We start from the raw sequence: 25,139 nt of genomic DNA on the forward strand, positions 1-25,139 counted from the left end.
TTCGATCGAACCTAGTATGTTTCGAAATTAAGAAATGGAAATTATATTCCAATATAATTAGGCATAAGCTGATAGCTTCATGAACATCCCTACCAGGGGTGAAGGGTTCCCACTCACGACTTATTCTGTGCATCACTTTTGTTGCAGATTTTTTTTTTTCAATCAGTTTTAGATTGACGAGCGGTGACAGGATTCGTTGTTATGGCAACAGTGGTTTCTATGACAACGGCCCCGTTTTTCCAGTTTTATTTTGACTAGTAAAATATTTATTATTATTATTATTATTATTATTATTATTATTATTATTATTATTATTATATAATTGTTGAGGGATAATTGTAAGAAGTTCTTCAATAAGGTACCGCAATTACTCATTAGAAAATTTTGTGAGTCATTGATTGGAAAATTTCATTTTGTTATGTGTAATTAGCTGACAAGATTAAGTTAAAAACTATGGTTAAATAGTTTCTGTATTTGTAATCAATTAAGAAAAAAAACTAAAGTGTGGGATACAATTGATGGCGTGTGAGTTATGTGAAATAAAACAAAGACTGTGACGCAACGTTCTTATTGGTTAAAGTGGTGTGGGTAAGCAGACGCTCTAAGAGAAAGCAGGTGAAGATATATATATATATATATATATATATATATATATATATATATACAGTATATATATATATATATATATATATATATATATATATATATATATATATATTGTAAGGATCCCCACGTTGCCGTACCAGGCAATAACCACGTGTGAACTACATGTGTTGATAATAAACACAAACAAACAGACGACGTTCCCGAAGAGGAGTCGATCACCATCGCCAACAGTCGGAAGGACGAGAATCGACGATAGAAGCCAACAAGACAAAATAAAAAAAACCTGCACACCTCAACCAACATCAATCTTCCCGGATTAATCACAACACCTAAAACCCCTCTCACAACGCTTGGTCACCAAGAGGTATCTATCCTTATACCCACAACGCTTAGTCACCGGGTTCCTTTCCTCTTTCTCACGACGCACGGTCACCGAGAGAGAGATACCTAATCTACACCCCTCTCACGACGCTTGGTCACCAAGAGTACCTCACCTCAAAGCCCACGACGCTTGGTCACCGGGCTCCCATCTAATCTTACCTATTATTAGTGAAATTTCTTATTATTTGTGTACATAAACTTTTATAATAAAAGGTGAAGGAAAAAGTCCAAATCCCGTGTACATTTCATTTGCTCTACCCAAAAAATCTTTACAATATATATAATTCTTTGCTTCTTTTTGTGCAGAAACTGATATGTATATATAAAAGACATGGCAACGCCACAGACCTCTGATTTGCTAACAGCATTTAAAAGATACTTGGCGTGCTACCATCAAACGCCATAAACGTGGTCTCTTAGCATAGCTATGTTGGGTTCTCTGAAGTTAACAGATGATCAACATGAAGAAAACAGTAAACCTTGTCGTTATTTCTTTGTAACAATTATTCCATACGTTACATTTTTTCATCTAAACTGTATATTTTAAATATATAAATTTAAGTTATTATTAGACTTCGGATTTTTGCATATTTGCATGTTTTTTTTTCCTGATGTGATATAGATATGCTCTTTAAACAAAAATCTGTTTCAGGTGTTTTATATATATACCGCCAATTTTTCTTGACCACCAACGATCAATGTTGCTAATCAAAAGCATAAATCTAGTACTGAACGCAAGGGCATAGCCAGGGAGAGGTGAGCCAATAATTTATCACAAAAGAGGATTGTAAAGCCATGTTCATGAAACAACTTGCAGAAGCTTTATATTTAGCACGGTATAATTTGCAACCATCCCATACGATTACACAACACAAATAGAAGATTAACAGGCTGAGTCTGCTCATTAAGGCCCGCAACCAGCCATTAAAGTTTAGGAGAGGGGCACAAATATGCTAGGGGGTCCAATCGTCACAATTCTGGATCTCTTTTATCAATTGCGTTGTGATTTGAAATGAATATTTATTTTTTTTACTGTAGTATGAAGAAAATTACATTTATAACTAAGAGACAAAGCTGTGGAAAGTGTTCGGCTACTACAAGATATAGTACCTTACTAACTTTTAGCAAATGATGACTACGATAACAGTACAAGACACAAATTTAATTTATTTTTTATTTTTTTATTTTATTTATTTATTTATTTATTTTTTTTTTTTTTGTTAACAACTACCATATCTCGGTTGACTTACGAGCAGCGCTGCTCTCTGAAAGGGATACGACCTACCCCAAAGCTTTCCATAAAAACGACAACTAGCAATCAGTCGCAAATATTTCAGTCTTCGTGGTATGATGATAGTTTTTTTGGCTTTCTAGGTGTTCTATAGGGAATAAAATGTTATGTTTCGTCTGCATTATGTTTGGGGCAAAGGAGTCGGAGTGGTGCTCAAACGGTATTTCTGATTTTGGGTAATTTAATGAAGAAAGCTCTAAAACATGAGTCATCGAAACATTTGCTGCATAGTGAATCTTTTCACTTGTTAAGGAAAATACACCTTGTACATGCATTGCATTGTATTGTATCAGACAAGTGACTAACTTTGGCATCCCCATTTCTGAATACCACGCTACGCTACTGTTATATTGATATGGTTTGGTATTTAAACACTGTAAGTTCACCGCGTACGCAAACGGCATATCACAAAATCAAACCATTTACAAGGACATTTGAATCACTAAGGTTTATATAATTCGTTTTTATATGGATTATCCTATGTGTGTTCACATTCAAATATATATTTTCTTTGATTACGTAACATTCCACTCAAATAATTAAACGATTGAAGAAACATAATTAACACTTCTCTTTCTTGTATAAGCAAAAACTCACATTTTTTACCTGTTAAAGTGCCTTTTACAAACATTAAATATCTAGAACAATTACGGTAACAAAGAACAAAATACTATTATCAACATGGCAGAACACAAAACTTTTTTTAATATGAAGCCTTGTATCTCCTCGTAGAAGAATCAAAATTGCTAATAATAAAGACACAAATTCGTGCTACTTATATATATATATATATATATATATATATATATATGAACATTTCTTAATTAGCCATTACATTTGCAAATGATTTACTAACGGTTTTGAAACAGTACTTACAACTAACATTATCAGGTTTTAGGACACAATTTTAGATCACATAAATCTTGTAAATACGGATCATATTCTAATATTGATTCAACAATTTCATTGACATATTTAGTGTCAAAAAGAGCTTTGTCTATTTTGCCGAGGTTACCCTGGACTGATTCATGAATATTATAGATGATTTCACTCATATGACTGAATTTCATCAACTTTATACTGATTCTTTCACTCGTTTTCAATTTCAGGACCGCAATGTTTCAATGCAAGGTCAAGCCATATTTTCTTTGTTTCCTTTGTAGGTCTCGATACTTTCATGCGATCTACCGAATGTTTACCAACCGAATTTCCCGTTAAGGGGTCAATTAATTCAAAAACCTCTTCATTATGAGTACCTTTGCATACTAAAGGACCACGATATATCTCGAAAAATTTTGCCACTTTCTTATGAATTGCAGAACTTACATGATTTTGACGAAGAAATACTAAATCAATAGATTTAATTTTGTACCTACTTCTCTGTTTATATTATATTTTTCATTTCGTTTCCTAATAATTTCCTTTCTTTTCATGTCAGCCATTAAAAATTTACTATCCCAAAGAGATTGTTCATCATTTTCATTTTCATCAGATACAATACCAAAATGCCGAAAAAATTGACTTTTCTGCTTTCACATTGAGATGCAAGCTAGCCGGGCTTACTCCGAGGCTACTTGATATGGAATGATTCAACAGAACTACAATTTGGGGAATATATTTTTCCTACGTTGTGTGATCACTCTTACACAATAATTTAAATAATCGATTTGTTACTCAATGCATGCCTTCAACAATTGATGATGAAGGATGATACGGGCTTACATAATGTATAGTGATGCCATATTCGGCCATTTTATTTTTGAACTTTTGTGAGCTAAACCAACTTCCATTATCTACCAATACAGCATTGGGCAAACTCAAATGAGTAAAATAATATGACTCTAAGAATTTCAAAACACTTTTGTAGTTGTATTTCTCATTGTATATAGTATATAATACCTAGTACCGGTAAAAGCATCAAGTATGGACAATGCATATTTACATTTTGTGGATGATTCAAGGTAAGGCCCTAGAACATCAATGGGTACAAGACTGCGTGGTGAATCTACCGAGAGTTTTTAACGGTTTTGCTGGAGGGGAGGTTTCTATCTTTGTTTTCTTACACTCTATACAATTAGAAATAAAATCACTAATATCCCTCCTCATAGATTTCCAGTAACATACATCATTGACAAAACCAAATGTCTTCTAAACCAAAATGGCCACGTTCACAATGCACATGTCTAATTACTTCCTGAGCTAATGAGGGGGAAATATAGATCCTCCAAGATTTTGGAAAGTGAAAACTTTTGTTCATTAAAACACTATTTTCAAGTTTATAGAATTTATCTAAATTTCGATTTTTCAATTTCATGTAAGGATCATTAGGATTTTTTAACCATTTAGCAATTCGGTCATACTCAGGATGTTCCCTTTGTTTATCAATAAGTTCAGAAAGAGTCATATTTTTTAATAAAGTTGGCAAAACTTGTAAACTATTAATAACATGTAACTCATCTATAGGTGACAAAACCACTATGGAAAGAGTATCACTGACTTGGTTATTTTTACCTGCTATGTGAACAAATTCAGGTCAAAACATACTAGCAAGTCAGGTCAGTAGTAGGCCCCGACGTTGGCGCGAATGACTCATCCTCACTCTCTTTTATGACCGGGGTGAAAGGTCAATGACCTGGCCCGGGGTGAATGACCTAGGGGTACCTAGGACCACCCCCTCTAAATTTTGGCAGGGGTACCATGGCCCACCCTCTAAATTTTGACAGGGGTACATAGGACCACCCCCCTTAAATTTTGGAAATTGCCAAATCTAAAAATTTGGTATGGTAGCCTAGGACCACAGTATGTACCCCTATCAGTATTGGGTGTCTATGTCGTTCCCTTTTATGAGTAAAAAATTGCCAAAAATTCAAATTTCGTTTTTTTTGACCTAATTTATCCCCTTTGATGAGGTGTTATTACCTTATATGGTTATATGGGCGTATACAGGGGTCCATTACCTTTCATAAGACATGGGTATATTAATGCACCTCTTGAAAAATTTGGGAGGGGTACCTTGGCCCACCCCTTAAATTTTAGAAATTGCCCAACTTAAACATTTGGTATTATAGTATAGGACCCTAATATGTATTATGATAAATTTGGATGGTCCACCTCGTTCCCTTTTAGGGGTATCAAATTGCCAAAATATAAACGTAAGCAATACGTAGTACCACGTGTTTGGTTTTGACCTAAGTTATCCCCTTGGATGAGGTCCTATTACCTTATATGGTTATATGGTAATGTATAGGTGTTCATTACCTATCATAAGACATGGGTATATTGGTGCACCCCTTGAAAAATTTGGGAGGGGTACCTTGGCCCACCCCTTAAATTTTGGAAATTGCCCAATTTAAACATTGGGTATTATAGTACAGGACCCTAATATGTATCATGATAAATTTGGGTGGTCCACCTCGTCCCCTTTTAGGGGTACAAAATTGCCAAAAATATAAACGTAAGCAATACGTTATACCACGTGTTTGGTTTTCGGCCTAATTTATCTCCTTGGATGAGGTCCTATTACCTTATATAGTTATATGGGCGTATACAGGGGTCCATTTCCTTTCATAAGACATAGGTATACTAATGCACCCCTTGAAAAAATTGGGAGGGGTACCTTGGCCCACCCCTTAAATTTTGGAAATTGCCAAATCTAAAAATTGGGTGTGGTAGCCTAGGACCATAGTATGTACCTCTATCAGTATTGGGTGTCTATGTCGTTCCCTTTCATGTGTAAAAAATTGCCAAAAATTCAAATTTCGGAGGTTTTTGACCTAATTTATCCCCTTTGATGAGGTGTTATTACCCTATATGGTTATATGGGCGTATACAGGGTTCCATTCCCTTTCATAAGATATGGGTATATTGGTGCACCCCGGGAGGGGTACCTTAGCCCACCCTTAAATTTTGAAAATTGCTCAATTTCAACATTTGGTATTATAGTACTGGACCCTAACATGTATTATGATAAATTTGGGTGGTCCACCTCGTTCCCTTTTAGGGGTACAAAATTGCCAAAATATAAACGTAAGCAATACGTTATACCACGTGTTTGGTTTTTTGACCTAATTTATCTCCTTGGATGAGGTCCTATTACCTTATATGGTTATATGGTTATGTATAGGGGTTTATTTCCTTTCATAAGACATAGGTACATTTGTGCACCCCGGGAGGGGTACCTTGGCCCACCCCTTAAATTTTGGAAATTGCCCAATTTAAACATTTGGTATAATAGTATAGGACCCTAATATATATTACTGTAGCTTCGTTCCCTTTTAGGGGTACAAAATTGCCAAAATATAAACGTAAGCAATACGTTGTACCATGTGTTTCGTTTTTTATCTAATCTATTCCATTGGATGAGGTCCTATTACCTTATACGTTATATGGTCACGTATGGGGATTCATTTCCTATCATAAGACATAGGTACATTTGTGCACCCGGGAGGGGTACTTTGACCCACCCCTTTAATTTTGGAAATTGTCCCTTTTATATGTTTGGTATTATAGTATAGGACCCTAATATAAATTACTATAAATTTTGGTGGTTCACCTCGTTTCGTTTCATGGGTACGAAATTGCCAAATTTTAGTACAACCACGTGTTTGGTTTTGGCTCAATTCATCCCCTTGGATGAGGTCCTATTACCTTATATGGTTATATGGTCATGTATATATTGGTCCATTTCCTATTATAAGACATGGGTACATTGATGCACCCCGGGAGGGGTACCATGGCCAACCCCCTTAAATTTTGGAAATTTTCCAATTTGAGCATTCGGTATCATAGTACATGCCTCAACATGTATCATGATAAATTTGGGTGGTCCATCTTGTTCCCTTTCATGGGTAAAAATTGCTAAAATATAAACATAAGCAATATGTTGTACCATGTGTTTGGTTTTTGGCCCAATTTCTCCCCTTTGATGAGGTTCTATTACCTTATATGGTTATATGGTCATGTATATGGGTTCATTTCCTATCATAAGACATGGGTACATTGACGCACCAATTTAAAAATTTGGGAGGGGTATCTTGGCTCATCCACTCGGTTTTAGAAATTGTTTAATATAAGCATTTGGTATCATAGTACAGGACTTCAATATGTACCACTATAAATTTGGATGGTCCACATCGTTCCCTTTCATGGGTAAAGAACTACCAAAAAAATCAAATTTCGGAGGTTATTGACACCTATTTAGCACGTTATATGGTTTATTACCTTTATATGTTTATGTTCCCTTTTAAATTTGGGAATTATCAAATAACAAAATTCGGTAAACATTTTCTGGGACCCATTGGTGTTCCTCTTATGACCAAATATTCAAAATTTAAAGGTTATTGACCGGCTTTATTATTGAATAACTACAGGATTTATTACTTTTTCATAAGACACAGGTGTATTTGTGTACCAATCTTAAATTTTGGGAGGGGTACATTTCTTATTGTCATATCAATAATTGGTAATTGTTCTTAAAATTGGATAGTATCTCATTCATTGGGTAAATCATTATGATCACGTGATCGGTTATTGACCTATGATGGGATTAGGAGTCCAGGACATTGGTACATTGAAACTTTGCAGGATAATTTGATAATGCGTCATTGGTTTTGATTATTCCCGCCAAATATAAACGTAAGCAAGACGTTGTACCACGTGATTGTCCTTGATGAGGTAGTGTACAGGGATTCATTTCCTTTGTTGTGGTACTTCTTAAGTTTGAGTACACACACACTTCTAGAAAACAGTTGGTTCTACTCAGGTAAACAATTGACGGACATTATTGACCTTATTGAACATATAATGATATGATTAACTCTAAGACTTAGGTATATCAAGAGAAGTATTCTTTAAATTTGGGAATGGATAAACAGAATTTTAATATAAGGTGCGAAATTTGAAACAATACATTGAACTTTAGTCACAGCTCATAGTCTAAGATCATTGGTGGTGATTGATTTGACCTTGAGCTTTAGAAATCTGATAGCTAACCTTATTGAATCTTATGACTCATAGACGAAAGGCAATACATGCTACAACAGTTTAAAATTTAATCATAAGGTGATGTAATCTGACACAACAAAGTTATTGTTAATGCAATTTGATTGGATGATCACTATCTTTCCTGCAATCTGATTGGTTGATCACTATCTTTCGTGCAATCTGATTGGTTGATGATTTTCAAATCTTTGCTGTATTCAGTTTTAAGTTTTGTTTAACATTTAAAAATCTTGGTTTCGTTCAACATTTTGCACTCACTGATAAATATGATCAAAACCGTTTATTTGTTAATCGAATAGTTAAAAAACGGATAAAGTTTGACGGTTAACCGTGAAACGTAAAATTTTTAGTTTGAAATTTTTTTGTTTGAAACTTTGTTTGAAAATTCTTGCTTTCAAAATTTTGTTTGAGATTTTTTCGTTTGAAATTTTTGTTTGAAAATTTTTTCGTTTGAAATTTTTTGTTTGAAAATTTTTGTTCGAAAATTTTGTTTAAAATTTTTTGTTTGAAATTTTTCGTTTCCAAATTTTTTGTTTGAAATTTTTTGTTTCAAAATTTTGTTTGAAATTTTTTTTTGCTTCAAAATTTTGTTTAAAATTTTTTGTTTGAATTTTTTTCGTTTCAAAATTTTGTTTCAAAGATTTTTGTTCTAAATCTTTGTTTCAAAGTTTAGTTTGACATTTTTAAAAGTTTGTGCACTCGTTAGTAAAGAACCGGAACTGTTTAGAACAAAAACCTTTGACAACATTGTGGTGCAATAGTACACGTCAGAACCTGGGGTTGTACTTGAAATGAAAAAACACAATTCATTTAAATGGGTCATTTTATTACACTCCACATACATCCATACCAGATAGTGGTTCTGGATATTGTCGATACAATGTATTTTGAACTTCTTGCACTAGTTTGTCTTTAGCATATAATTTTAATTCCAATTGAAGTCTTTTAAGGTCTAATGCAATATCAATTGGTGGAAACTCAATATCCATTTGATCACAAATAAACTGTTTATCAATACAGGTATGCACCCACGAACGATGTTGACAACCATCACAATATCTAGATAGATGTTGTACAATATGCATAACACATTTTTCAAAATAGTACTTTTTCAGGAATATACTTGTTTTGTTGCACACTTCCACTGCATGTTTCACACACTGAAATACGCTGATAAATTTGTTCCATTCCGTTTGTGTTAGATACACCATGTTGCGAGGGACATGGAATGTACTCTTTTTACGTAACAGCACCATCTTCTCTTCGAGGACTGTACGCAGCACCACTTCATGATTTGAGCCTAATGATTTGACTATGGTCACATTTAGCTCATCATGAAAATAATCGTTCATTTGGTCGATTCGTGAACATAATATTTGCCATTCTTCACAGGTCAGTTGTACACCAAATTGTTCTGCTTTGCCCAATCGAATCACAGGTTCAAATGTTCTAGCACTGATACCAATCATCACATGTTTTGTTTGAAATATATTTATTGGATAATAGCTTGCGAAGATGAACTCTTTATCGTTAGAAGTACACATCTTTCCTCCTGAAAAGCACTTGCTCAAATGATTTCGTGGGATGACACTGTATTTGCTGGTTTATAGTTATTGCTGACGTCATTGGAAAGGAATGTGCTGACGTTTGAATTCATGATTTCATCACAGTTGCTGACATCATGCCGACCGACCAAATTCATACAACTATGTCTAATGTGCTGACGTTTGAATTCATGATTTCATCACAATTGCTGACGAATCTGGCTGTGTACTAAATTCAAATTGATGACTTCGACTCAAGAATCCTTTGTAACATAAAGATACAGATCCAGTATTTAAGAAACGCAGCAGTTCTTCTTGTTTTGATGCTTCCATGGGTAAATATCTTGTTGGTAAAATTATATTCTTATCATTTTCAAGCTTCACTACGATTCTTAATCCAAACTTTGTAGGGATCATTTGGCTAGCTAAGATTCTATAAGGTACATTCTGTTGTAAATCAGTAATCTTGGTAAATGATTTCATCACATCACGTGTGTTTAGAAACTGCAGACAAGTAGCCATGATGATGTTATGAATACTAACTGGAACGATGATGAAAAACTGATGACGTTGCATTATCATGTTCTGACGTGTACTATTGCACCACAATGTTGCCAGAGGCCAATGTCGAAACAAAATTTTGAAACGAAAAAAATTCAAACAAAAAATTTCAAACGAAAAAAATTCAAACAAAATTTTGAAGCGAAAAAAATTTCAAACAAAATTTTGAAACAAAAAATTTCAAACAAAAAATTTGGAAACGAAAAATTTCAAACAAAAAATTTTAAACAAAATTTTGAAACGAAAAAAATTTCAAACGAAAAATTTTTAAACAAAAAAAATCTCAAACAAAATTTTGAAACAAAAAATTCAAACAAAAATTTGAAAGCAAGAATTTTCAAACAAAGTTTCAAACAAAAAAATTTCAAACTAAAAATTTTACGTTTCACGGTTAACCGTCAAACTTTATCCGTTTTTTAACTATTCGATTAACAAATAAACGGTTTTGATCATATTTATCAGTGAGTGCAAAATGTTGAACGAAACCAAGATTTTTAAATGTTAAACAAAACTTAAAACTGAATACAGCAAAGATTTGAAAATCATCAACCAATCAGATTGCACGAAAGATAGTGATCAACCAATCAGATTGCAGGAAAGATAGTGATCATCCAATCAAATTGCATTAACAATAACTTTGTTGTGTCAGATTACATCACCTTATGATTAAATTTTAAACTGTTGTAGCATGTATTGCCTTTCGTCTATGAGTCATAAGATTCAATAAGGTTAGCTATCAGATTTCTAAAGCTCAAGGTCAAATCAATCACCACCAATGATCTTAGACTATGAGCTGTGACTAAAGTTCAATGTATTGTTTCAAATTTCGCACCTTATATTAAAATTCTGTTTATCACCATTCCCAAATTTAAAGAATACTTCTCTTGATATACCTAAGTCTTAGAGTTAATCATATCATTATATGTTCAATAAGGTCAATAATGTCCGTCAATTGTTTACCTGAGTAGAACCAACTGTTTTCTAGAAGTGTGTGTGTACTCAAACTTAAGAAGTACCACAACAAAGGAAATGAATCCCTGTACACTACCTCATCAAGGACAATCACGTGGTACAACGTCTTGCTTACGTTTATATTTGGCGGGAATAATCAAAACCAATGACGCATTATCAAATTATCCTGCAAAGTTTCAATGTACCAATGTCCTGGACTCCTAATCCCATCATAGGTCAATAACCGATCACGTGATCATAATGATTTACCCAATGAATGAGATACTATCCAATTTTAAGAACAATTACCAATTATTGATATGACAATAAGAAATGTACCCCTCCCAAAATTTAAGATTGGTATGAAAAAGTAATAAATCCTGTAGTTATTCAATAATAAAGCCGGTCAATAACCTTTAAATTTTGAATATTTGGTCATAAGAGGAACACCAAAGGGTCCCAGAAAATGTTTACCGAATTTTGTTATTTGATAATTCCCAAATTTAAAAGGGAACATAAACATATAAAGGTAATAAACCATATAACGTGCTAAATAGGTGTCAATAACCTCCGAAATTTGATTTTTTTGGTAGTTCTTTACCCATGAAAGGGAACGATGTGGACCATCCAAATTTATAGTGGTACATATTGAAGTCCTGTACTATGATACCAAATGCTTATATTAAACAATTTCTAAAACCGAGTGGATGAGCCAAGATACCCCTCCCAAATTTTTAAATTGGTGCGTCAATGTACCCATGTCTTATGATAGGAAATGAACCCATATACATGACCATATAACCATATAAGGTAATAGAACCTCATCAAAGGGGAGAAATTGGGCCAAAAACCAAACACATGGTACAACATATTGCTTATGTTTATATTTTAGCAATTTTTACCCATGAAAGGGAACAAGATGGACCACCCAAATTTATCATGATACATGTTGAGGCATGTACTATGATACCGAATGCTCAAATTGGAAAATTTCCAAAATTTAAGGGGGTTGGCCATGGTACCCCTCCCGGGGTGCATCAATGTACCCATGTCTTATAATAGGAAATGGACCAATATATACATGACCATATAACCATATAAGGTAATAGGACCTCATGCAAGGGGACGAATTGAGCCAAAACCAAACACGTGGTTGTACTAAAATTTGGCAATTTCGTACCCATGAAACGAAACGAGGTGAACCACCAAAATTTATAGTAATTTATATTAGGGTCCTATACTATAATACCAAACATATAAAAGGGACAATTTCCAAAATTAAAGGGGTGGGTCAAAGTACCCCTCCCGGGTGCACAAATGTACCTATGTCTTATGATAGGAAATGAATCCCCATACGTGACCATATAACGTATAAGGTAATAGGACCTCATCCAATGGAATAGATTAGGTAAAAAACGAAACACATGGTACAACGTATTGCTTACGTTTATATTTTGGCAATTTTGTACCCCTAAAAGGGAACGAAGCTACAGTAATATATATTAGGGTCCTATACTATTATACCAAATGTTTAAATTGGGCAATTTCCAAAATTTAAGGGGTGGGCCAAGGTACCCCTCCCGGGGTGCACAAATGTACCTATGTCTTATGAAAGGAAATAAACCCCTATACATAACCATATAACCATATAAGGTAATAGGACCTCATCCAAGGAGATAAATTAGGTCAAAAAACCAAACACGTGGTATAACGTATTGCTTACGTTTATATTTTGGCAATTTTGTACCCCTAAAAGGGAACGAGGTGGACCACCCAAATTTATCATAATACATGTTAGGGTCCAGTACTATAATACCAAATGTTGAAATTGAGCAATTTTCAAAATTTAAGGGTGGGCTAAGGTACCCCTCCCGGGGTGCACCAATATACCCATATCTTATGAAAGGGAATGGAACCCTGTATACGCCCATATAACCATATAGGGTAATAACACCTCATCAAAGGGGATAAATTAGGTCAAAAACCTCCGAAATTTGAATTTTTGGCAATTTTTTACACATGAAAGGGAACGACATAGACACCCAATACTGATAGAGGTACATACTATGGTCCTAGGCTACCACACCCAATTTTTAGATTTGGCAATTTCCAAAATTTAAGGGGTGGGCCAAGGTACCCCTCCCAAATTTTTCAAGGGGTGCATTAATATACCTATGTCTTATGAAAGGAAATGGACCCCTGTATACGCCCATATAACTATATAAGGTAATAGGACCTCATCCAAGGAGATAAATTAGGCCGAAAACCAAACACGTGGTATAACGTATTGCTTACGTTTATATTTTTGGCAATTTTGTACCCCTAAAAGGGGACGAGGTAGACCACCCAAATTTATCATGATACATATTAGGGTCCTGTACTATAATACCCAATGTTTAAATTGGGCAATTTCCAAAATTTAAGGGGTGGGCCAAGGTACCCCTCCCAAATTTTTCAAGGGGTGCACCAATATACCCATGTCTTATGATAGGTAATGAACACCTATACATTACCATATAACCATATAAGGTAATAGGACCTCATCCAAGGGGATAACTTAGGTCAAAACCAAACACGTGGTACTACGTATTGCTTACGTTTATATTTTGGCAATTTGATACCCCTAAAAGGGAACGAGGTGGACCATCCAAATTTATCATAATACATATTAGGGTCCTATACTATAATACCAAATGTTTAAGTTGGGCAATTTCTAAAATTTAAGGGGTGGGCCAAGGTACCCCTCCCAAATTTTTCAAGAGGTGCATTAATATACCCATGTCTTATGAAAGGTAATGGACCCCTGTATACCCCCATATAACCATATAAGGTAATAACACCTCATCAAAGGGGATAAATTAGGTCAAAAAAACCGAAATTTGAATTTTTGGCAATTTTTTACTCATAAAAGGGAACGACATAGACACCCAATACTGATAGGGGTACATACTGTGGTCCTGGGCTACCATACCAAATTTTTAGATTTGGCAATTTCCAAAATTTAAGGGGGGTGGTCCTATGTACCCCTGTCAAAATTTAGGGGGTGGGCCATGGTACCCCTGCCAAAATTTAGAGGGGGTGGTCCTAGGTACCCCTAGGTCATTCACCCCGGGCCAGGTCATTGACCTTTCACCCCGGTCATAAAAGAGAGTGAGGATGAGTCATTCGCACCAACGTCGGGGCCTACTACTCAGGTCCCTCTAGCAAGTCTAGAGTTCCAGTGACGAATTTTATCCAAATATAGTAAAGCATGATGGTCAGTAAACACTTTCACATGTCTACCATAAACTATATGTCCATAACGTCTAATAGCTGTTACCACAGCAAGAACTTCATTTCTGAAATAGTGTAATTTCGTTGTGCTGGTGACAGAACTTTACTATAAAACCCTATGATAACCGGTTCACCATCATACAAGATATTTCCAATTATTTATGTTTATTTACTTCTCTGAGTATATTTATTCTATATTCACAGGTACTTAGCGCATTGTTTTTTATTTGTAAATCAATTATATATATATATATATATATATATATATATATATATATATATATATATATATATATATATATATAAAGTACATGTATTTTAATTTCTCATACTGACTGTAAGCTGTTTGAACCCGAAGAAACCAAATTTATTCAAGAAGCCTTGGACGCTTCCGGACCTGAAAACATTAAAAACGACCTTGCGTTTATCAATACTCATTTCAGTACAACTTCAAAGAAAGATTATAACGAGATTAGAAGAGCGATGATGAGGACTTTATACTGCATTTGAGCTGTTTGATCCAATAATGAAGTAGACGCAAGTAACTCGAAGTAGACGAGAGTTAAGTGACAGTATTTCAAATTTATCGGCAAGTAACATTGCTTCTTTGAAATACTGTCACTTAACGACCCGTGACACGGAAGGAACATTTTCGACGTACAAATGTTTTGACTGATAAATGCAAGTTTTTGCCAGAAAATACTGAAAACTACGTAGTTATGTATTGTAGCATGAATGCATCATAGTTATATACTAAGTACATGTACTTCAAGTAATACAACTTTTTCCTCTAAAGATAAAATTTCTCATTTAACTTTAGCTTTTGATTGGTACATATTTACAATTAATTTTTAGTGCATATTTGTATATTTTCAGTGCATATTTTCGTGATTTTAGCGCATATTTGCATGCACATTTTGCCGTTTGTTTTAGTGCATATCGATCTGAAGTCTAGTTATCACAAATTGTGGGTGATGTGGTGCCTAAATTGCTGATAGAAACTCACAAAGAGAGAAAAAAATGACTGCTACTCGTGATTCTTTTTTTACCCGCTGGGAGGATGGGAAGACTTCTTTTCTTACATAGTGACAGGGGATGAAATCTGGATATCGAACGCCTTAGGGGAGTCGAAGCAACGGGCAATCCAATGGCGGCACTCTGGTTCACCAAAAGCGATGAAATCCAAACAAACACTATCAGTTCACAAGATCATTGCAACCATGTTTTGAGACCAAAAGGATGTGATTCTTCTGAAATTCTTGGAATCAAGACGAACAATTACAGCAGGTATGTATTGCTAAACACTAAATAATCTTGCGACCTAAATCCAAAATCGACGGAGAGGAATGTTTTTTTGAAAGGTTTTTGAAAAAGTTTATGTACAGTAGTACATAGTTTGAAAATAGTTGAATCTTAGTATTGTAGTTATGACACATCTAAAGTCATTAGTGGGAAGTTCTCCGTTGATGCAATCTGACTGGCTAAGAACGTTGAAACCTTGGTTTAAAAGTTTTAACAGGTTTCAAAATTTTTTGCTTAAAAAATTTGATCACTGTTCAAATATTTTAGTTTAAAAAAATTTTGAACCTTTAAAAAAAATTAAACAAAGCTTTGAAAGTGAACAGCTAATCAAATTGCATCGAGAATAAAATTCCACTAACGACCTAAGACTATATGTTTTTGAAGCATAAAAATGGAGTACAATGGATTAAAGTAATCCCTTCTGATGTTTTGCGCTTTCCAGTTCCGAGAGTTGGAAATACTATTTTAATTTTATTTAGTACTTGTACAATTTCATACTAACTCACGCTCTTCTTTCTGCTACCTACAAAGCATAGAGGCCTACTTATCTTTTGTGCACTTCAATGGTACATTGCACTTTGCACTTTGTGCACTATCGTTTGCGCATTATTCCTCTTGAAGAGTACATTGTCTTGCACTTTGTATGTTTAACATAACTCTTGCTTTGTAGAGGATTCCATCATACTCATCGTTCTTTATTGTTTATATTATTCTTCATTTTTGTTCTCTTATTTCTTAGGGCTGTCCTTCCTCTCAATTTTTAATCATGTACAGCTGGCCTTTTCTCAGTGATAATCCGTGTTCTATTGCAACTCAGAAAAACTGTTGTTTGCAAACGATCTCAAAATATATGCAAAAATCAAAACAAAACACGAGAAGACTGTTATTTATTACAACTAGACCTATATCATGTAATGAATTGGTCTAAACTAAACAAACTTCAGATGAATGTAGATAAATTGCGTCTGTGACGTTCAATAGGAAAGAATTTTCTTGCGAATATTCGTATTCCATTGGTGGGGCAAATCTAAACAAATCAAAGTCAGTGAAGATTTGAGAGTAATGTTTGATCATAGGTTAACCTACAATCGACATGTAGAAACAATAACTAATGAAACCTACAGAAACCTTGGATTCGTAATCATAATGAGCTTAGAAATGATACGAAATTGAAGACTCTTTACTTTTGGTATGTTAGGGCTAAATTAGAATATGCGTCAGTTATCTTGAATCAATATGTTAAAACTGAATGCCAGAAAGTTGAACAATTACGAAATAAATTCTTAAGATATTTGACCTATAAAAAGACCGTTCTGTATTCAAAATTTGAACACTATACCAATCTTATTGATTATTTTAAATTCAGGACGTTAGAATAAAGAACACTAGCTGACTTAATTTTTCTCTTTAGACTCCTGCATTATAAAATCGACTATCCATCGCTGTTACAGAATCTATTTATTCAAGACCTGTCCCTTAAAACACGTGCAAAAAACAATAACATATTCTTTGACTGGAAAGCAAGAACAAGTATTGTATATGTCACCTACTTGGAGAATTAGTACTGCTTACAATGCAGTAAGTAAAGAGAACGTTTGTTTTGATATATTTAGTAATAAAGAACGTCACTTGAGGAACCAAGTGTTAAAAATCCAATTATTTATGGTTTGTTTGCACTTATTGTATTTTAAATGTCTTGTACTGTTATTATGTTTTTAAACTCATTTGTCATCTTTATTTTTACTACTTAACTGAACATAAATACTGTCAGTGGCGTATTTAGTGGGCTTCCGGGCTTAAGGCTCCCCGAAATCTTACTATAGTAAAGTATATAAAATATCTTGCAGAATTTTCACATTTCCAGGCAAAGCCCCTCCGAAACGAAATCGTAAATACGAAACTGCTAATTGTTAACCTTCTGTAACTGAGTTTAATACTCTGTTGAAAGCACTAACTAACTCTATGGTTTATGGAACTCGGAGGTTCAATGCCGCGTTCACAAAAGCTCTCCAAAAGCAATATTGTCCTCCTATCTGCGACTAGATCTTCCTGGTGGTCATTTTCCAATTGATCTTTCAGTTAAGACTTTGAAAGCGTTCCTACTTTCTTCCATTCTGGCTATATGACCTGCCACCTGAGCCTCCTAGACATATTGACCCTAACAATGTTTGGTAAACGATATACGTAAATTATGTAGTTCCTCGTTACGTAGTTTCTACCATTCCCCATTCCCGTTCCTCTTGCGTCCGAATATATTCCTCTCAGGACCTTGTTTTCAAATACTTTCAGTCCATGTTCTTTCCTAAGAGTAACCGACCAAATTTCACAACCATACAGAACAATAGGCATGATTATCCTTTTACATATTTTAAGGTATAAATTCCTCGACGAATTCGGGACGAAAGGAGATTTTGGTGAGAAATGGATGCAATGGTGGAATGAATAAAGTGGAAGGAAATGGAAGAAGCCCCAAAATACGAATGCTGTTTGTGTACCACAAAGCCCACTTGGCGCCTGGGATCGAACCAGGAGTTCCATGTACCAGAGGTGAGCACTCTACCACTGAGCCGCTGTGTCCCTTGTTAAAAGTAAGTAAAGGAAAAAGCAAAACTTAGAATCAGAAACCGAATGAATAAAACAAATGTAGTTGGTACTTCCTTTAATACAGTTAAATTAATCTTATCACGTAACTTCTCTCATAGGAATTGGACACTTAACAAACTATGAAAAATTTGATAAGGGAAAATTTCGTATCAGTCGAGGAAAACTTTGTTAAGGAAACCTACGAACACTGCATGAAACCTCGTAGACAAAAGTTTTCCTACCCGAACGTTACTTTGAGACTCATTTAAACATATCTTAATTAATCTAATTAGTTTTCTCGGTATTCCAAATTCTATAAGAATGTTGTACAATGTTTCTCTCCTAACCGAGTCGTAGGCTTTTCTAATATCAATAAATATTTGATATACTGGGGTATAGTCCTCCCACTTCTTTCCGAGTATTTGTCGAGTGGTAAATATTAGGCCCGTAGTTGATTGATTTCGTCTAAATCTGCACTCATAATCTACAATAATTTCATCTGCAAATGGGGCCAATTTTACTAATAGAATGTTTGGAAGGATTTTATAAGATGTTGACAGAAGAGAAATGCGTCGATAACTATTACAGTCAGTTTTCTCGTTTATCTTGTGAATTGGAACAATGATTGATTCTTTCCACTTTTGTGGCAATTCTTCCTTGTTTCAGATAAGGAGAATGAGTTTCTGTATCTTGTTCAGTGGCGTAGCAACAGGGTAGGCAAGGTAGGCATTGCCTACGGACGCAGGGAGGTTTGGTATATTAGAGGGCGCCCCAGATTTTTAATTAAAAAAAAGAAGCAAGTTATATAAATAGAGCCTCAAGTTTTTGCTGTCTTCCTTTTTGAACATGGCAGGAATACAAATACCTGTTCACTCTCAGTTTATTACATTTGCGTATCAAATTATTGGCATTACTGTAAACTCGTCTAGGTTATAGCACTGTATGATTACGAAATTAATCTTCCTGTACTAATACGATATCTGTCCTATATTGATGTACTGAGCTTACTAACTTTAAATAAAATTCTCCTGCGCAAGAGGCTTCAACAATAATGACAAATTCTATGACCTATAAGATCTGGATTAAAACAAGTTAAAAAGTGTTGTTCTGATTAGGAGACAATACCATTGCCACGTACTGCGGCTACACAGAACCAAACACAAACACCAAGAGTCGGGCAAACCGGGCAACTGCTCAGGGTTCCCAAAGAGCACCCCAAAACAAATTTTCGAACGTATTTTCTAGTATCACTGTAATAAAATATTAAACAGGTACTAAGTCAGGTACTAGGTCAGGTGGGGAACAAGAAGGCACTTTGACCGTGAAAATTGTGCTCATGAATTGGACATCTCTGATCTGATAAAAAAAAAAAAATGCATAAGCAAAAGTGAGAACACCTCCGATTTTGTATCCAATTTGTCTATTTAAAAAAAAAACTGAACATAGAAAAAAATGCTTATAAGCGGTTTCACAAAATTTTATAATTATGTCAAATCGTATATATATATATGTATATATATATATATATATATATATATATATATATATATATATATATATATATATATTCATTTGAAATCATTTTGGTAATGCTAATTGATACATTAATATTTATTTGCACTACCACTGCAAAAAAAAAAGTCGAATTTTACATGAATATATTTTTAATGAAGAGGACACTCTGTCCAGTTTACTTTTAAAATACATATCACAACGATATAAAAAGAAAAACGGTCAGTCCCCTCGCACTGATAATTTTTGGATAATGCCCGTTTCTGCGCATACGCATAAGTTATAGATGGTCATGCATGGGGCCTATTCGATGGGTGAGGGGGCGCCACTAGGGATTTTGCCTACGGGCGCCAAGGACTATTGTTATACCGCTGATCTTGTTCCACAATTTTTTACCTCTAGTTAAAATTAACAGCCGGAATTTCGTCTACACCGGGAGATTTGTGTTTCTTTAATTTATTTATGAGGGATTTCTACTTCTATACGGTTAGGTTCTGGAATATATGGTTCTGGGGTGTGTATTTCCCTTTCTCTACGCACATTAGCTTTTGGTTGATTGTTAAGCAAATAATCAAAAAAAATCTCTCCATCTATTTAAGATGCTATCTGTTTCAGTGAGAACTGTTATGTCAGTTTTCTTTAATGTACGAGCATACGAGCATGTATAAGCACGAGGTTGATAGACTTTCTTAAATTCGTTGACCCCCATTGAGGGTACAAATAAATAAGTTCTAATTTCTTTCAACTATGCTAGATTAATATTTGTTTTTCATTTTGTATTCGAAAAACTAAGGAATGTTTAAGTAAATGGTTTCTAAAATATAATACCATATTTTTTTCTTCTGTAAGCTAAAGAATTCCAAACATTTCATATCTTTAAAAACAGAAAGAGTTTGTGCCGCAGCCTTGAAATCACCTACGCAACACGAAACAATAGAGTATTCTACAAAGCAGAAGACCACCTAATGGTAACCTGTTGAAAGTAATGAAATAATGTGTATGTGGTTGTAACAAAATTACTTATAGAGGAAAGCGTCTCGCAGCCAAAGCGCTGGGTCAATTTCTTTCTGCAGATGAAACTCTCATCTCAAGAATACCAATGCGGGTCTTTCGATTTTGTTGTTTCCTTTTCTTAGCAACCACTCTCAATGCAATGACACGTTCCTTAGCTTCGAAAGCCGTTGCTTCAGAAAACGATTAAAATAATTCCGTAACGCTTCAGAAAAGAGAATTTTTTTTCTTTCTTAGAAACCGGAAAGCATTAGTGCTGAACCCTTTTTGTACCACATTCCTTTAAAAAATTACCTACCATATGTGCGTAATTTAAACATAATAGTTTAAACTTGAATACTACAATATTGTAGTGTATTTAGTACAATATTATAATAAGTTTGACTAGTGTTGTTCCTCATTTCGACTCATAAATTTGTAAGAATTCTCGCTCATTCTAGATTCTCGAAGAGATTCTTTCTCGTCTCGTCTCGTCTCTCTTTACAAATTTACGTATTTCACTTTTAGAAATAGTCTTAGTAGAATTTTGAGCCAAGTAAAAGGAAATTCAAACGCTATATAGAGGTAACAGTTGAATAATATACCAACACGTGTAGTACACACATGGTTAGCATGATGTGAAGACTATCTTCCAATATATATATATATATATAGATAGATAGATAGATAGATAGATACATCACTCGGATTCCATAATCTGTTCATACCCAAACGAACATACACGTAATGTAACAGAAACAATAAACAATACTGTAGCATACAATTAATCGAATATTAGCACAAAGCTTTTCATTAAATATTAATTCATACAGAAAATAGGTTTTCTTACTTCTTAATACGGAAAAAATCCTTTGTAACTGATCACATAAATAGTTACAGCAGTTTAATAAATAAATAGCATTACATAAACAGTTTAAAATTAAACAATTAAATCGTGTAATCTGTAATGACATACGACGAGGATTTAGCTTCGGGTTTTCTTCATTTCTTATTTAATCTATTTACAAGGAGAAGTTTGCCCTTCCCGCTAGTCTAGTGGCTAGCGCGTCCACCTATGAAGTTGAACGCAATGCAGTTGTTCGAATTTCATCTTAAACCTTATGTCCAAGTTTCAAATAACCTTGGACTCAGTAACATTTTGTATACGCTTTATAGAGAATGATCTAGATTGCACTGAATACTCAATACAAATTCAATTCAATTAAGTTTTAAGTTTATAGGCAAAAACAAACTAAGCACTTGTACAGCTAACTTGTTTTACCAAGTTGTTATAATAATATCACGGTTGCCATCTTGGATTTGCACTATCTTCGAACATGGCGTCATCGATTTCTGACATCACCATGGCATAGGAAATAAAACCGAAGGGACATTGGCTCTGGTAAAGTAAAGCACCATTGGGTAATTTTGTAAAAAAAAAAAAAAAAAAAAAAAAAAAAAAAAAAAAGTCTGCTTCCGTACTGTGGAAGTGACAAAATTACAAATAGGAAGAAGTTGAAATAATATTTTCTTCTACCCACACATTGCTCCGAATGAAGTGAAAGTTGGTAAATTTGTCATACATTAAGTATTATATTTTCCTAAATATTTGGATTTATGATGACTACAAGGAGAGCTGAGCTATGGGTCGCGAAATTCGCAAAAAGGGAAATTTAAGAGGGAATTTTTGTTGAAATTTCCTCACAGCTCCTATCTCTTACGTCACAGTGTAACACAAGTAGTACCACTTGAAAGCCTGTTTAAAACTGAAGAAAACCATGTGCGAAACGTAATTGTAAGGTAATTAATACAATAGCAGTATCTACTATTGACATGGCGTTAGAAAAAAAAAACGGAAAGAAAGAACCAGGAAAAATATTTTAACACCGGAAAATATCATCTCTGAATTTAATATTTCATTGTAAGCCTTCTTCATATATCAAATAAGTTTTATGGTTAAGTTTCAAAAATTAAGGTCTTTTGTGGATAATATCACAAATTCTATAAACAGGTAAAAATTAAACATGTTTGATTGCAGCTTGGTACCTTATTATACAGATGTTGTATGTATTTATAAGACGCGATCTTTAAGAAAACTGCGAACACGGATAATAAAACAGAATAATGCTCAATAACAAAACACTCACTGATATTTAGCTACAGAACAGTTCCAAGATAACAAAAATCAATATCTTCATATAAAATTCTGGTATTTGTCTTTACTGACCTACTTAGCAGCTTTGTTTCAGGACTTAAAAATAATTAGAAATATTAAATACATGTATGTTGTATTTGTGTTTTGAAAAGTGGTTAAGTTATGAATTGCAATAACACGAAGCTTTTATCCTTTGTAGGCATAAATGAGAAATTGGTTCCTCTTGTTTCAATATCTAATAAAGTAAGAGAACCACCAGATTGACGTATAGCTAGTATTAAAATTCCAGGGGAAGGAATATATATTTGGAGTTTACATAGTTTCTTTTAAATGCTAATGTCCTAGATCTCTAAAACAAAACAATATATTCTGAATGAATCAGGCATTCGGAATATGCAATACTTTTGCAATTGCGTAAGACGTAGCATGGGGCAAGAAGCACGAAAACACGGAATTGTACTTATTTTCCAGTAAAAACAGAGGTTTTTTTTCTTCTCAAACCAATTAAATTGGTTGCGCAGACAATACTGACGTGTAAGTGATCCCAATAAATATGATAACCACCAGTGGCGGTGATTGGACGTTAAAAGTAGGAGGGCAAAACATGATCTGAATATTTGTATATCAATCTTGGTGTCCCTTGTTGTTTCTAACACTTTGACAAAAGATTGTATAACTAATAGGATACTATCTTTTTCGGTTAAAATACCGTATATCGTATTTTATTAAGTAAATCGACAACAGCAACGGAGGTATATAGCCCTTTGTACTCTTAAACAACGAAGGTGTAAGAAGAGATTTGGTTCGTTGCTCATGAACATCTTAAAATTATGTCTGGAAAATTGGGTAATCAGATTATTTAATAACAAATTTACAAAGCAAATAAATAGAAATGACAGTGTTGAATTCAGACTTTTTACAAGGGGTAGCAATAAAAATTTCAGGGGTACGTTTAAAAAAATACTTCCGGATTTGGTCCGGCAAGGCCATTCTAACTCAAATTTTTTTCCAAAGAATTTCCTAAGTCCCTCCAGGCAAATGCCGGAATGCATAAAAAGTACAAAACACAGAAACCTTTCTTTAAAAACCAGTGTGGAAAACCCTCACATTACACCTCCATGTGAGAGGCTCTCTTTTTCAACTTTCTGCCTTCCTCCCTTGCTCCCAACAGTGCACGAAGGCTTCCAAAACAGCTCGTCTCGAAACCTATACAATACAAATGTGAAGAGCGAATCAGGAAGATGAAGGCTAATTTGAACCTCGTTTGTTTACCAAGTCCTTAATATAGTGCTTCGCCTCCCAACCTTTTTATAATTGGTCGGTTGCAATAACCAACATATTCCCATTTTCCCTAACTAACGTTATAAAGTGTTTGTGTGCGTCTGTATCTAATTTCCAAATTTTATTAACTTCGACTTTATACGAGAATGCAGTTTAATTAGAACAATTAAGTTGGGCAAAAGAAGAAACTAATTTTCTTTTAAAAAAATCTTTGCTTTTAACACACTTTTATTCCCGAAACAATTAATCAGAAAAAAGCAATTTCAATACAATACTATTCTAGGGGTACACATATTCTAGGGGGCTAGGCCCCCTCTTGAAAGTGCCTGAATTCAACACAGAAAGAATAATATTAATCATATTAATGAATAACGAGTCTTTTTTGCAAAAGTTATATTGAAACTGGGGATTAATGAATAACTTATATTTTTAATTCCAAACATGTCATTAAATGTATGTTATTACTCTCAGAAAGACAGTAAATACTACAAGCATAGAGTCTATGCTAGGATTTGCAATATTTGCTTTTGCAGCTTCCCGAAACATGTTCGTTTCCATTAGGTGCAATTTTCATTTTCTTGGAACACATCAAAACACAACAATACTTAAAATCACTCCACACTCCAGTTACACAAAATAATCCTAAAATCTAGAATTATGTTGAATTAACTAAATTTAATTGTATATACACTTGTACACTCCTAAACGC

At 34.1% G+C, this 25,139-nt stretch overlaps 1 long non-coding RNA gene across 6 annotated transcripts in view; it reads left to right on the forward strand.

The window, feature by feature from the left end:
• LOC145662698 (uncharacterized) overlaps positions 1-25,139 on the forward strand; it is a 336,929-nt gene that overhangs the window by 155,472 nt on the left and 156,318 nt on the right. For 3 of the 6 annotated variants that reach the window (XR_014127081.1, XR_014127084.1, XR_014127083.1), the window contains one exon: positions 15,541-15,894. The exons of 2 other annotated variants lie outside the window; for them this stretch is intronic. This is a non-coding gene — a long non-coding RNA (uncharacterized LOC145662698). Of the gene's footprint in view, positions 1-15,483; positions 15,895-25,139 lie in introns of all 6 variants that reach the window. One more of the 6 variants, XR_014127082.1, reaches the window with a different exon arrangement.

The sequence above is a fragment of the Thermobia domestica genome, chromosome 10, assembly GCF_964235325.1.
Source record: "Thermobia domestica chromosome 10, izTheDome1.hap1.1, whole genome shotgun sequence".
Taxonomy (NCBI): domain Eukaryota; kingdom Metazoa; phylum Arthropoda; class Insecta; order Zygentoma; family Lepismatidae; genus Thermobia; species Thermobia domestica.